Source organism: Salmo trutta, chromosome 17 (genome assembly GCF_901001165.1).
Source record: "Salmo trutta chromosome 17, fSalTru1.1, whole genome shotgun sequence".
Classification (NCBI taxonomy): Eukaryota; Metazoa; Chordata; class Actinopteri; order Salmoniformes; family Salmonidae; genus Salmo; species Salmo trutta.
The window spans coordinates 12,460,542-12,474,283 of NC_042973.1; positions in this window are offsets into that span (position 1 = coordinate 12,460,542).

The window sequence follows — 13,742 nt, forward strand, 5'->3', positions numbered from 1 at the left end:
TTTTCCCGGTTAAGTTTTATTTTCTGCCTTTAGCTTTGATCCGTTTTATGTATTTCATATTGTAATGACCAGGTTAGTTTTCTCCTTTTCTACCTGTTGTCTGTTTAACTGCTCAGCAGGTTCGTTTTCTTAGAGGACAGGGGACTTTTCAAATGACACTGTTATGAAACAGAAAGAAATGTCATTTTATTTTTTGAAAATAAACCAAATTGAAAACTTGTGTACCCGTGGAGATCTTGAATTTGATTTCATGTTCACACAGAATAGGAACAGTACAGTGACAATGGCCAAAGTAGAACAAAAAGGTCAAATAAAGTAAAGAATGATAATGCAAATGCTTAAAATCTTGTCCCATCAGATACGCCCACACATCGGGGTCAAGTGGCACACAAATGACAGAAAAGCTTTTGAAATGGAGGAGGTACTGTGGACAGCACTACACAAACCTGTAGCAAAAGATCGGTCTTTTTTGTTTACCATTTTAAAACTTGTTCATTTGTTTGTGCCAAATGAACGGTGACCCCAGGTAGTTATGAGTGTGAAGAGGTGGTCAGCATCTAAGAAAAGAGAGGAGAAAGCAGCCTGTCATCCTCCATCGCTCCGCACCCCTCGCTCTCCTGCCCTCCGGCCGGCCAGGGCTGCCCCGCACCCCTCGCTCTCCTGCCCTCCGGCCGGCCAGGGCTGCCCCGCACCCCTCGCTCTCCTGCCCTCCGGCCTGCCAGGGCTGCCCCGCACCCCTCGCTCTCCTGCCCTCCGGCCGGCCAGGGCTGCCCCTCGCTCTCCTGCCCTCCGGCCTGCCAGGGCTGCCCCCACCCATCACCTCCCTGTGCATCCATCACATCTGATGAAACCTAACCCTCCCACCCCAACCACCAATCCACTGATTCATCCCTTTACTCATTTGCTCCTGTCTTTTTATTCATGCTCTCTGCTTTTTCTGCAGCACGTCACTTCAAATAAGACGTTACATCAGGCCTACAGCGTGTTGAGGTGTACTCAGAGAGAGGATGAATAATCATGGGACATGATGATGGAAAAACAATAAATAAAATAACTCGTCTGCATCAGGCCATGAGTGATCTGAGTTGACGACTTGTTTCCCAATGACTAAACTACTCTCTGCCTCATCAGGAAACACCACCCACTCACCCCTGTGTACTGCTGTATCTAAAAATGTTCCCCCTGTCAAAACGATCACTGTCTGAGGACACAGGACGTTGTCTTCTATTGAGGTGCTGTCAGTGACACGACAAGACCTCCGTCCTTCATTTTGGATCCAGGTGACATGGCGAGCCAGGGGTCCGGATGCGCCTGAACGTGCCTGTGTTGTGTCCTTGGATCCTCACTGGCCCCTGTGCACTGAACTCTGCCAATTAGCCTATTAAATGGTTCCTTAATGAGCCCTGCCCCAGCAGTATTGGAGGAGGCCTGGACATTTAGAAGGCCATAACAGGGAGAATGTATGCTGCCTTCAGGGTAATGCCTCATTGCAGCTCAAAGGGGGGCGGGCAGCACAGAAACTAGAATTAGCAACGGAAAGCATAAGTTATGGTACTGTATAGCAGTGGCTTAAACCTCTGTGGACTAGTCCCTGGCCTGAGATGGTGAGCTGACACCAATTTAGTCAGTTATTAATTGTTAACTTCAATGCAAGTCTTCCTCCAAGGAGGGAGGGCCATATCTTGCTGGTTAAGAAACCATTTAATATCTGCTTTATACTCGGATTTGCGATCTAACTTCACAGGTTGATTAAAAAGAACCTAGAATATACAGTACCTTCAGAAAGTATTCACACCCCTTGACTTACTCCACATTTTGTTACAGCCTGAATTCAAAATTGATTAAATATATAATTTTTCTCACCCATGACTACATGGAACTATTTTCCACATCAAGTAACTGATGCAAGCAGTAAAATTAAATTTGTAAAAAAGAATGAAAAGATAAAACACCTTATGGAACAGCAGGGACTGTGAAGCAACACAAACATAGACACATGCATACACACACAAGATAACATGCGCACTAAACATGGATTTTGTGTTGTAGATATGTGGTAGTGGAGTAGGGGCCTGAGGGCACACACTTAGTGTGTTGTGAAATCTGTTATGAATTTATTGTAATGTTTTTAAAATTGTACAACTGCCTTAATTTTGCTTTACCCCAGAAAGAGGCTAATGGGGATCCATAATATACACAATGCTCCATTATGACAAAGTGATAAAATATTTGTATACATTTTTGCAAATGTTTTGAAAATGATATACAGAAATATCTAATTTACAAACAGTACCAGTCAAATGTTTGGACACCTACTCATTCAAGAGTTTTACTTTATTTTGAATATTTTCTATGTAGAATTATAGTGAAGACATCAAAACTATGAAATAACACATGGAATCATGTAGTGACCAAAAAACTGTTAAACAAATCAAAATATATTTTAGATAATGGCTGCTTTTCCTTCACTCTGCGGTCCAACTCATCCCAAACCATCTCAATTGGGTTGAGGTCAGGTGATTGTGGAGGCCAGGTAATCTGATGCAGCACTCCATCACTCTCCTTCTTGGTCAAATAGCCCTTACACAGCCTGGAGGTGTGTTGAGTCATTGTCCTGTTGAAAAACAAATGATAGTCCCACTAAGCACAAACCAGATGGGATGGCATATCGCTGCAGAATGCTGTGGAAGCCATGCTGGTTCAGTGTGTCTTGAATTCTAAATAAATCACTGACTGTGTCACCAGCAAAGCACCATCACACCACCTCCTCCATGCTTCACAGTGGGAACTACACATGCGGAGATCATCAGTTCACCTACACTGCGTCTCACAAAGACACGGCGGTTGGATAAAAAATCTCACATTTGGACTCGTCAGACCAAAGGACAGATTTCCACCTGTCAAATTTCCATTGCTCGTGTTTCTTGGCCCAAGCAAGTCTCCTTCTTATTGGTGTCCTTTAGTAGTGGTTTCTTTGCAGCAAATCGACTGAAGGTCTGATTCACGCAGTCTCCTCTGAACAGTTGATGTTGAGATGTGTCTTACTTGAACTGTGTGAAGCATTTATTTGGGCTGCAATTTCTGAGGCTGTTAACTCTAATGGGAGGTAACTCTGGGTCTTCCTTTCCTGTGACGGTCCTCATGAGAGCCAGTTTCATCATAGCGCTTGATGGTTTTTGCAACTGCACTTGAAGAAACGTTCAAAGTTATTGAATTTTCTGTATTGACTAACCTTCATGTCTTAAAGTAATGATGGACTGTCATTTATCTTTGCTTATTTGAGCTGTTCTTGCTATAATATGGACTTGGTCTTTTACCAAGTAGGGCTATGTTCTGTATACCACCCCTAACTTGTCACAACACAGCTGATTGGCTCAAACGCATTAAGAAGGAAAAAAATTCCACAAATTAACTTTTAAGAAGGCACACCTGTTAATTGAAATGTTGTCCAGTTGACTACCTCATGAAGCTGGCTGACAGAGCGCCAAGAGTGTGCAAAGCTGTCATCAAGGCAAAGGGTGGCTACTTTGAAAAATCTGAAATATAAAATATATTTTGATTTGTTTAACACTTTTGTGGTTACCATATGATTCCATATGTGTAATTTCATAGTTTTGATGTCTTCACTATTATTCTACCATGTAGAAAATAGTAAAACTAAATAAAAACCTTTGGAATGAGTAGGCGTGTCCAAACTATTGACTGGTACTGTATGTGTTCACACCCCTGACTTACAGCTGCTAGTCTTTCTGGGTAAGTCTCCAAGAGCTTTCCACACCTGGATTGTGCAACATTTCCCATTATTCTTTTCAAAATGGTTCAAGCTCTGTCAAATCGGTTGTTGTTCATTGGTAGAGAACGATTTTCAAGTCTTGCCATAGATTTTAAGTCAACTTTAACTTGGCCACAGAAACATTCACAGTCTTCTTGGTAAGCAACTCCTGTGTAGATTTGAACTGGGTTTGGGAAACCTTAGGATAGACCATCTAAAGCAGGGCTCTCCAACCCTGTTCCTGGAAAGCTACCCTCCTGTAGGTTTACTCCAGGGCACTCCAACCCTGTTGAAATGAAAACCTACAGGAGGGTTGCTGTCCAGGAACAGGGTTGGAGAGCCCTGGTGTAAACCTGCAGGAGGGTAGCTCTTGAGGAACAGGGTTGGAGGGCCCTGGTGTAAATCTACAGAAGGGTAGTTCTTCAGGAACAGGGTTGGAGGTCTCTGGTGTAAACCTTCAGGAGGGTAGTTCTTCAGGAACAGGGTTGGAGGTCTCTGGTGTAAACCTTCAGGAGGGTAGTTCTTCAGGAACAGGGTTGGAGGTCTCTGGTGTAAACCTACAGGAGGGTAGTTCTTCAGGAACAGGGTTGGAGGTCTCTGGTGTAAACCTTCAGGAGGGTAGTTCTTCAGGAACAGGGTTGGAGGTCTCTGGTGTAAACCTACAGGAGGGTAGTTCTTCAGGAACAGGGTTGGAGGGCTCTGGTGTAAACCTTCAGGAGGGTAGTTCTTCAGGAACAGGGTTGGAGGTCTCTGGTGTAAACCTACAGGAGGGTAGTTCTTCAGGAACAGGGTTAGAGGTCTCTGATCTAGAGTATGTGTTACTAAGTCCAAACCTTTGAACTATGATCTAGTCGCCAATGCCACCCCCTCTTGTTCACAATGTTACTCCAAGAAACCTAGCTTGGCAATATAGACCGATAGTCAAACATACGCTACGCAATTGCACACACACACCCATAGTGAGTCATTAGCTGTGTTTGTGCTCCCCTCCCCCTCTTCTCCTATGCACTGCTTCTGTCTCTGCTGCTGAATTCTGATGGCTTCAGTCCAACACCGCCAGTACCAATAATAAACTCCATATTCAAGAGGAGCCTCTGAGCAGAGTATGTGTGTGTGTGTAAAATGAGGCGCATTCTTATTTTTATCCTCCTTTGAAAGTCTTATCTCCTATATATTACATTTTAGGAACAAATTAAGTGGAAGCAAATTGAGAAGCTTATCATTTCCATAATGCCCCCCCCCTCCCCCCCGGGCATCTTTGGGTGCGCAGACCAACTAACACTGGTTAACCATTTGGTTGATAATCCAAGTTCCATAGACATTACAGTGATAGCTAAGTCTTTCACACACACTTTTTCAAGCTGGTAACAACTATGTCAAAGGGGGAACGCCATTGTATACAAGTGCTGGAACGGGCAAATCCACCTATATAGCCATCACTCAATAACTGACCAATGGAGGCTTGGTGGTTAATGAGGATCATTCATGTAGGCTGGTTGGTCAGAGGATGGGAATGGGGCTGGCCGGCGAGTGAGGCAGGCACGTCCAGTGCTCTCTCTGGGAGAATCTATGGCTGTGTGAATGAATGCAGGCCTTGAAGGGTCCCTGGGGGCACAGTACTTCAGCTCGGCTCAATGGAGCAGTGTGACCACATGGATGGAGTGTAGTTGGCTGTCTGGGTAATATTGGCTGCTGGGAATGTTTTGGTCAGGGCACTGATCAAAGGTCAAATAGGGGGTGATTATATTTGTCATGTTTCACGGCATGTACGAGTGTGAGGTGTGAAATGGAAAGGTGTTTTTTGCTTATCCCAACTCCCCCTGAGACACCGTCGGAGAGAGGAGTCACGGCCAGAGATCAGCCATTAGTGACAGCGACCCTGAAGCATTTAGGGTTAAGTGCCTCGCTCAAGGGCAGATCGACTGATTTTTTTTACACTTTGTCGGCTCTGGGATTTGAATTAGTAACTTCCTGCCTCTCTTCTCATAGGAGGCTGGCTACCTGTTGAAAACAAAGTGGAGGAGATCAGTTACAACCCTATGGGTTAACCCCTGAGGGGATGTTAGATTCAGTGTGTGTGTGTTTAATTCCAATCCACATTCTTCCAAAAATGTGTACTACTGTCAATAAGTCAGTAAGTACCCAAAAACATTCTCAACAATGTCTCTTAACCACACAGTTACTGATGGCATCCACTGTTAATTCAATAAGACAGCCACACTCTGCAGTAGTCCAACAGTTTACTGTAGTCAAATGCAGCTCCTGTGTGCTGTTCTAGTCTATTGGCGTTGAGGCAGAGTTAATATGTGATGGCACTAGTGAGATGACAGTTCCATTACAGGTTATTTATGAGGGCCAAGTATAATAGATATGCAGATACCACAGCATAGCGCTGTCAGCAGTTGCAGAAGCATCGTCTCGACTGGGAGTGTGTGAGGGGTGTGTGAGGGCTGTGTGAGGGGTGTGGGGCTTCAAAGCTGCCACGCTGAATGTAATAGCAAGTAGGGACTTGAGAGGAAATGTGCCGCACTGGCGGGTGAATTTAAGTTCTTCTGTTTTACACTTGTGTACAGATGTTAACCTACTCTAGTCATTCCATAGAAAGAAGGCCTTTTAGCGGAATTGTTAATAGCAGTGGAAACTAACGTTAATTGCAACGAGAGAAGTGTACTCTGATTTGTTTCTTCCGTCAGTCAGCATCACACAAATGTTTTGTGATCTAGAATAGATCATTTACACTTTGACTATCCATGTAGTCTATCAGCTGCAGTATGCCTTACTGCTTGTCTTATCATGAGCTGTCTGTTGTATGTGTACAGGGAGTTTTATGCCATTGAAATACTTGGGTCCAAACAGTGTAAAAATGCTTTCAGTGTAAACTTAAGTGACTTAAAACCAGACATAAAGTACACTATATATACAAAAGTATGTGGACACGCCTTTAAATTTGTGGATTTGGCTATTTCAGCCACACCCATTGCTGACAGGTGTATAAAATAGAGCACACAGCCATGCAATCTCCATAGACACAAATTGGTAGTCGAATGGCCTTACTGAAGAGCTCTGTGACTTAAAATGCCGCATCGTCATAGGATGGCACCTTTTCAACAAGTCAGTTTTAGAGCTGCCCCGGTCAACTGTAAGTGCTGTTATTGTGAAGTGGAAACGTCTAGGAGCAACAACTGCTCAGTCACAGAACGGGACCACAGAGTGCTGAAGCGTGTAGCGCATGGCCGAGCAGCCGCACACAAGCCTAAGATCACCATGCACAATGCCAAGTGTTGGCTGGAGTGGTGTAAAGCTCACCGCCATTGGACTATGGAGCAGTGGAAACACGTTCTCTGGAGTGATGAATCATGCTTCAGCATCTAGCAAACCGACGGACGAATCTGGGTTTGGTGGATACCAGAAGAACGCTACCTGCCCCAATGCATAATGCCAACTGTAAAGTTTGGTGGAGGAGGAATAATGGTCTGGGGCTGTTTTTCATGGTTTGGGCTAGGCCCCTTAATTCCAGTGAAGGGAAATCTAAGCATACAGCATACATTGACATTCTAGACGATTCTGTGCTTCCAACTATGTGGCAACAGTTTGGGGAAGGCCCTTTCCTGTTTCAGCATGACAATGCCCTCGTGCACAAAGCAAGGTCCATACAGAAACAGGTTTGTCGAGATCGATGTGGAAGAACTTGACTGGCCTGTGCAGAGCCCTGACCTCAACCCCATCGAACACCTTTGGGATGAATTGGAACGCCGACTGCGAGCCAGGCCTAATCCTTCAACATCTGTGCCCGACCTTACTAATGCTCTTGTGGCTGAATGGAAGCCGTTTCCCGCAGCAATACTCCAACATCTAGTGGAAAGCCTTCCCAGAAGAATGGAGGCTGTTATAGCAGCAAAGAGGGGACCAACGCCATATTAATGTCCATGATTTTGGAATGAAATGAACGACGAGCAGGTGTCCACATACCTTTGGTCATGTAGTGCATGTAGAAAAGATAATGGACCTATATGGACCTAAAGATAATGCACAGAATTGCAGGAAATTAGCTTGAAAACGGAAACAATTTCTTTCAGCTCCGTAGAGAAATGTTGAGATTGGAGGAAATAGGCATTCAAAGATCTCTTTATACCACCAAGATGGGGGCTTGTTGTCTCTAAAATTCAGCGGCACCGACGGGCAGACAGTGCCCATTGCCACACTTCCTGAAACGCCCACCACCTAAGCCTCTTTTGTTATCCATAAAAAAGCCTGATATAGTGGAGCTGCAGTGCCGGTGACTGAGGACTAGCATAGTGGAGACAAGTACACCTACTTTTGACCAGAGCCCATCGGGAAATAGGGGGCTGTTTGGGACACAGCTAGTGGGTCACATGATGGATGGATACACTTACAGAGAGAGCCGGCACAATGCTTAGTCATGATCAATCATCTCCCGCACTCCTCCGCTGTCCCAGAGGTCATTTGGTCCTCTAACACTGTCTGCATGTTAAATATGCAGCACCTTTCCTCTCCGTACAGTCAGTGACTGAGGAATAATAATGGATGATGCATTATTCATATTGTCAGTTACACCCCAACAATCCCTCATTAAATATCCCTCAGTCAGGATAGGTCTGTAATTTGTATTGGAGATTTTGTGCCATTTTGTTGCAAAGATGAACTCACTCTCTCACTCACTCTCTCTCTCTCTCTCTCCAGCTTACTCTTTTACTCGCCCTCTTTCAAACACCAAAAAGATAGATATTTGTCAGCCAGCCAGGAATGACAAAGTGACACCCTTTCACCTAGTGAAAAGCAGCTGTCCAGTGGTCTACTGTATGAGCTGTATGACACAGTGATTGATGCTGTTAAACTGAGGGAAGCATTATGCCCCTCCCTTTGACAGAGAGAGCTCAGCCCAGCACAGTAGCAGGAGGGGCACGCAGGCCAGATAAGCATCACGTAAGAGCACCCTGCAGCCCGGGAAATGATATTAGCTCTGATCTGACAGCCACAGACCTCATGCTCACCAGGAAGCCGCTGGTCGTCATGGATACGGGATGGCTCCCCCGGCCCATGTTGTCATTGGTTTCTTCGAGGTGGACTTGCTTATTGGCTATTAATGAGGAACAAACAACTACTGTAGCCTGTTGACATTTGCAATAATTGTCCCCCACTAAAAGGCCAAAAGCAAGGGGAGATGCTGTATTCTGTTAGTTGTTAGTAGTAGATCTAAGTTTGTTTATTATAGGGTTAGGAACTCAAGGTTAAACTGATTCCTCAAATATCCAATAAGCAATTGTGGTAGTCCCGTGTGGCTCAGTTGGTAGAGCATGGTGTTTGCAACGCCAGGGTTGTGGGTTCGATTCCCACGGGGGACCACTACGGAAGGAAGAAAATGTATGCATTCACTACTGTAAGTCGCTCTGGATAAGAGCGTCTGCTAAATGACTAAAATGTAAATGTAAAAAATGTTAGGTGGAGATCAATGTTACAAGAGTTGTCCTTTAGTGAATGATAATTTTACCCTCCTCAATTTTTACCCCTCCATTTCATTGAATCACTAACTGCTGGAGAGTCTGGATAGAACTTACACTAACCGCCTACTAGTGTGTAATTATTAGTGTAATGGGTTGTCATTATGCAAGGTTGATTGAAACAAATGATTAGCCTTTACAGTTGGTTGGGCCTTATTGTTGTCAATGGGCAAAATCGCCACTATTAATAACCATTAGACAGATGCACTACTTTCGACCAGGGCTGATAGGGGGAAGGTAGTGTACTATGTAGGGAATAGGGTGCCATTTGGGATGCAGGCTCTGTGTTCCTGAAAGGTCACTCCTCTCAGAATGTCTGGGTGGGACGGACTGACCCAGCATTTTAAACACAGATCTTGTTTCACACTTGGTTCTAGAATCTCCACTGATCAAAACACTCTGTCACAATGCTTCAACAGAATACTCCCCCCCACAACGTCCCTTCCTTCCCACGGTATTTCTGTCAAAATGGCCTAATCTTTCATTCTCCTCTCTTCTCATGTGTCACTTTTTCTTCCCTCACCTCCAAAAAGGCGGCACACGTGATCAAAATAAATAAAAAAGTGATACATTATTTTTGAGTAATCGGATACTATATCAGATCACACTGTTTGAAGAGGCTCTATAGATGTTATCAAACTATTAACTGCAACTCTGCTGAACACCTATAGACCCTTTGTAAGGGGACTCTCCAAATAAAGTGTTTCATGTATACCGACCTCTTTCAATATGGGCATTACACTGCACATTTTTTGGCCTATTATGGTTTAGATTAGGAGAATGTAGCCTGTAAGCCTAAGTGATAAACTCCTGGATGGATCCATTCCCAACCTAATCAGGACCTTATCCCATCTCTAGGGCCGTGTTCAGCGGTCTGTAAGATGTTGTTATTATAATGGGAATGAAAAGACATTGAACTGGAAATAGTGTTCTTCAGACAGTGGGGGAGTTGGACTCTTGATTTGACATGTTTGGCCATTAGGTTTCCCATCAACTCAATGTAAAGGTAGTTGTGGCTATCATATGCCTATTATACTTCTGTATCATGCAGTAGTCATGTGCAATTAAAAACAGTATATACAGTGCATTCGGAAAGTATTCAGACCCCTTGACTTTTTCCACATTTTGTTACATTACAGCCGTATTCTAAAATGGATGAAACTGTTATTTTCCCCTCATCAATCTACACACAATACTTCATAATGACAAAGCAAAAACAGGTTTTTATAAATGTTTGCAAATATTTATACTACCGTTCAAAAGTTTGTGGTCATTTAGAAATGTCCTTGTTTTTTAAATAAAAACACTTTTTTTGTCCATTAAAATAACATCTTATTGATCAGAAATACAATGTAGACATTGTTAATGTTGTAAATGACTATTGTAGCTAGAAACGGCAGATTTTGGGGGGAATATCTACATAGGTATACAGAGGCCCATTATCAACAACCATCACTCCTGTGTTCCAATGGCACGTTGTGTTAGCTAATCCAAGTTTATCATTTTAAAAGTCTAATTGATCATTCGAAAACCCTTTTGCAATTGTTAGCACAGCTCAAAACTGTTGTTCTGATTAAGAAGCAATAAAACTGACCATTAGACTGGCTGAGTATCTGGCGCATCAGCATTTGTTGGTTCGATTACAGGCTCAAAATGTCCAGAAACAATATACTTTCTTCTGAAACCCATCAGTCTATTCTTGTTCTGAGAAATGAAGGCTATTCCATGTGAGAAATTGCCAAGAAACTGAAGATCTCATACAACGCTGTGTACTACTCCCTTCACAGAACAGCGCAAACTGGCTCTAACCAGAATAGAAAGAGGAGTGGGAGGCCCCGGTGCACAACTGAGCAAGAGGACAAGTACATTTGAGTGTCTAGTTTGAGAAACAGACGCCTCACAAGTCCTCAACTGGCAGCTTCATTAAATAGCACCTACAAAATACCAGTCTCAACATCAACATCATTTACAACATTAACAAAGTCTACATTGTATTTCTGATCAATATGATGATATTTTCATGGACAAAAAAATTGCTTTTCTTTCAAAAACAAGGACATTTCTAAGTGACTCCAAACCTTCGAACGGTAGTGTATTTAAAAAAAAATACTATCACATTTACATAAGTATTCAGACTCTTTACTCAGTACTTTGTTGAAGCACCTTTGGCAGTGATTACAGCCTTATTGGGTATGACTCTACAAGCTTGGCACACCTGTATTTGGGGAGTTTCTCCCATTCTTCTCTGCAGATCCTCTCAAGCTCTGTCAGGTTGGATGGGGAGCGTTGCTGCACAGCTTTTTCAGGTCTCTCCAGAGATGTTCGATCGGGTTTAAGTCCGGGCTCTGGCTGGGCCACTCAAGGACATTCCGAGATTTGTCCCACTCCTGTGTTGTCTTGGCTGTGTGCTTAGGGTCGTTGTCCTGTTGGAAGGTGAACCTTCGCAGCAGTCTGAGGTCCTGAGCGCTCTGGAGCAGGTTTTCATCAAGGATCTCTCTGTTCATCTTTCCCTTGATCCTGACAAGTCTCCCAGTCCCTGCCACTGAAAAACATCCCCACAGCATGATGCTGCAACCACCATGCTTCACCGTAGCGTTGGTGCCAGGTTTCCTCCAGACGTGACACTTGGCATTCAGGCCAAAGAGTTCAATCTTGGATTCATCAGACCAGAGACTTGTTTCTCATGATCTGAGAGTCTTTAGGTACCTTTTGGCAAACTTTAGGTACCTTTTTGCTAACTTTTACTGAGGAGTGGCTTCCGTCTGGCCACTCCTCCATAAAGGCCTGATTGGTGTAGTGCTACAGAGATGGTTGTCCTTATGGAAGGTTCTCCCATCTCCACAGAGGAACTCTAGAGCTCTGTCAGAGTGACCACCTCCCTGACCAAGGCCCTTCTCCCAGATTGCTCAGTTTGGCCGGACGGCCAGCTCTAGGAAGAGTCTTGGTGGTTCCAAACTTCTTCCATTTAAGAATGATGGAGGCCACTGTGTCCTTGGGGGCCTTTAATGCTGCAGAAATGTTTTGGTACCCTTCCCCAGATCTGTGCCTCGACCCAATCCTATCTCAGAGCTCTATGGATAATTCCTTTGACCTCATGGCTTGGTTTTTGCTCTGACATACACTGTCAACTGTGGGACCTTGTATAGAAAGGTGTGTGCCTTTCCAAATCATGTCCAATCAATTGAATTTACCACAGGTTGACTCTAATCAAGTTGTACAAACATCTCAAGGATGATCAGTGGAAACAGGATGCACCTGAGCTCAATTTCTAGTCTCATAGCAAAGGGTCTGAATACTTATGTAAATAAGTTATTTCTGTATTTGACCATGCTGGTCATTTATGAACATTTGAACATCTTGGCCATGTTCTGTTATAATCTCCACCCGGCATAGCCAGAAGAGGACTGGCCACTCCTCATAGCCTGGTTCCTCTCTAGGTTTCTTCCTAGGTTTCGGCCTTTCTAGGGAGTTTTTCCTAGCCACCGTGCTTCTTCACCTGCATTGCTTGCTGTTTGGGGTTTTAGGCTGGGTTTCTGTACAGCACTTTGAGATATCAGCTGATGTAAGAAGGGCTATATAAATACATTTGATTTGATTTATTTTTATTTTGAATAAATGTCAAAAAAATTACAAAACCTGTTTGCTTTGTCATGATGTGGGTATTGTGTGTAGATTGCTGAGGGGGAAAAATGATGTCATACATTTTAGAATAAGGCTGTAACGTAACAAAGTTTGGAAAACGTCTAGGGATCTGAATACTTTCCGATGACACTGTACCGAGGCCTATGTGCTTTGGCTGCATGTTGCTTTCACTTATTACTGTCCAAGGCACCGTTCAATGGTGGGTTGTTCAGGACCTTGGACAGCTTCCCCGCAGTCTCTTAACCACACCACATTCTCCGGTTTCAAGTAAAGGGCTGATAGCTCTGTCAATGTTTGCGGTGGCTTTATTTTTGACTGAGTATATCAGGCTAATTCGTGCAGGTGATTGACGGCAAATCATTCAAGATAATTCTCTCTTTTTGTAATTAACATTACCGGAATTTCTCAAATACATTGCAATAACGGCATTTATGCGTTAAAGTGCAATTGTCTTTCAATGCGTAACTGCATTTTGTCTCCAATGGCACCAATACTAGCAGATGTGGTACTATTTCCAGGGACATAATTTCAGCAGAACCTCATGACCACCAGAGTGGCGCCTCACATTTGCCCCGTGCAATTTGTTACGAGTCCTGTTATTTGCACCTCTAGCTAGGGTCGTTGAAGTGGCCTTGCGCATGCAATCTCTCTCACCAACCTAGCCATTCACTCACCCACTCTTAACTTGTTGGATTGGATATCTGCATTTCCACCTTCTGGATTACTGAGTTTCTTTGCGCAGAGAATGAGGTTTCCATGAATTAAATTAGCTTTAAGGGCGTGACATTGTTAGTTCCATCATTCTTTCC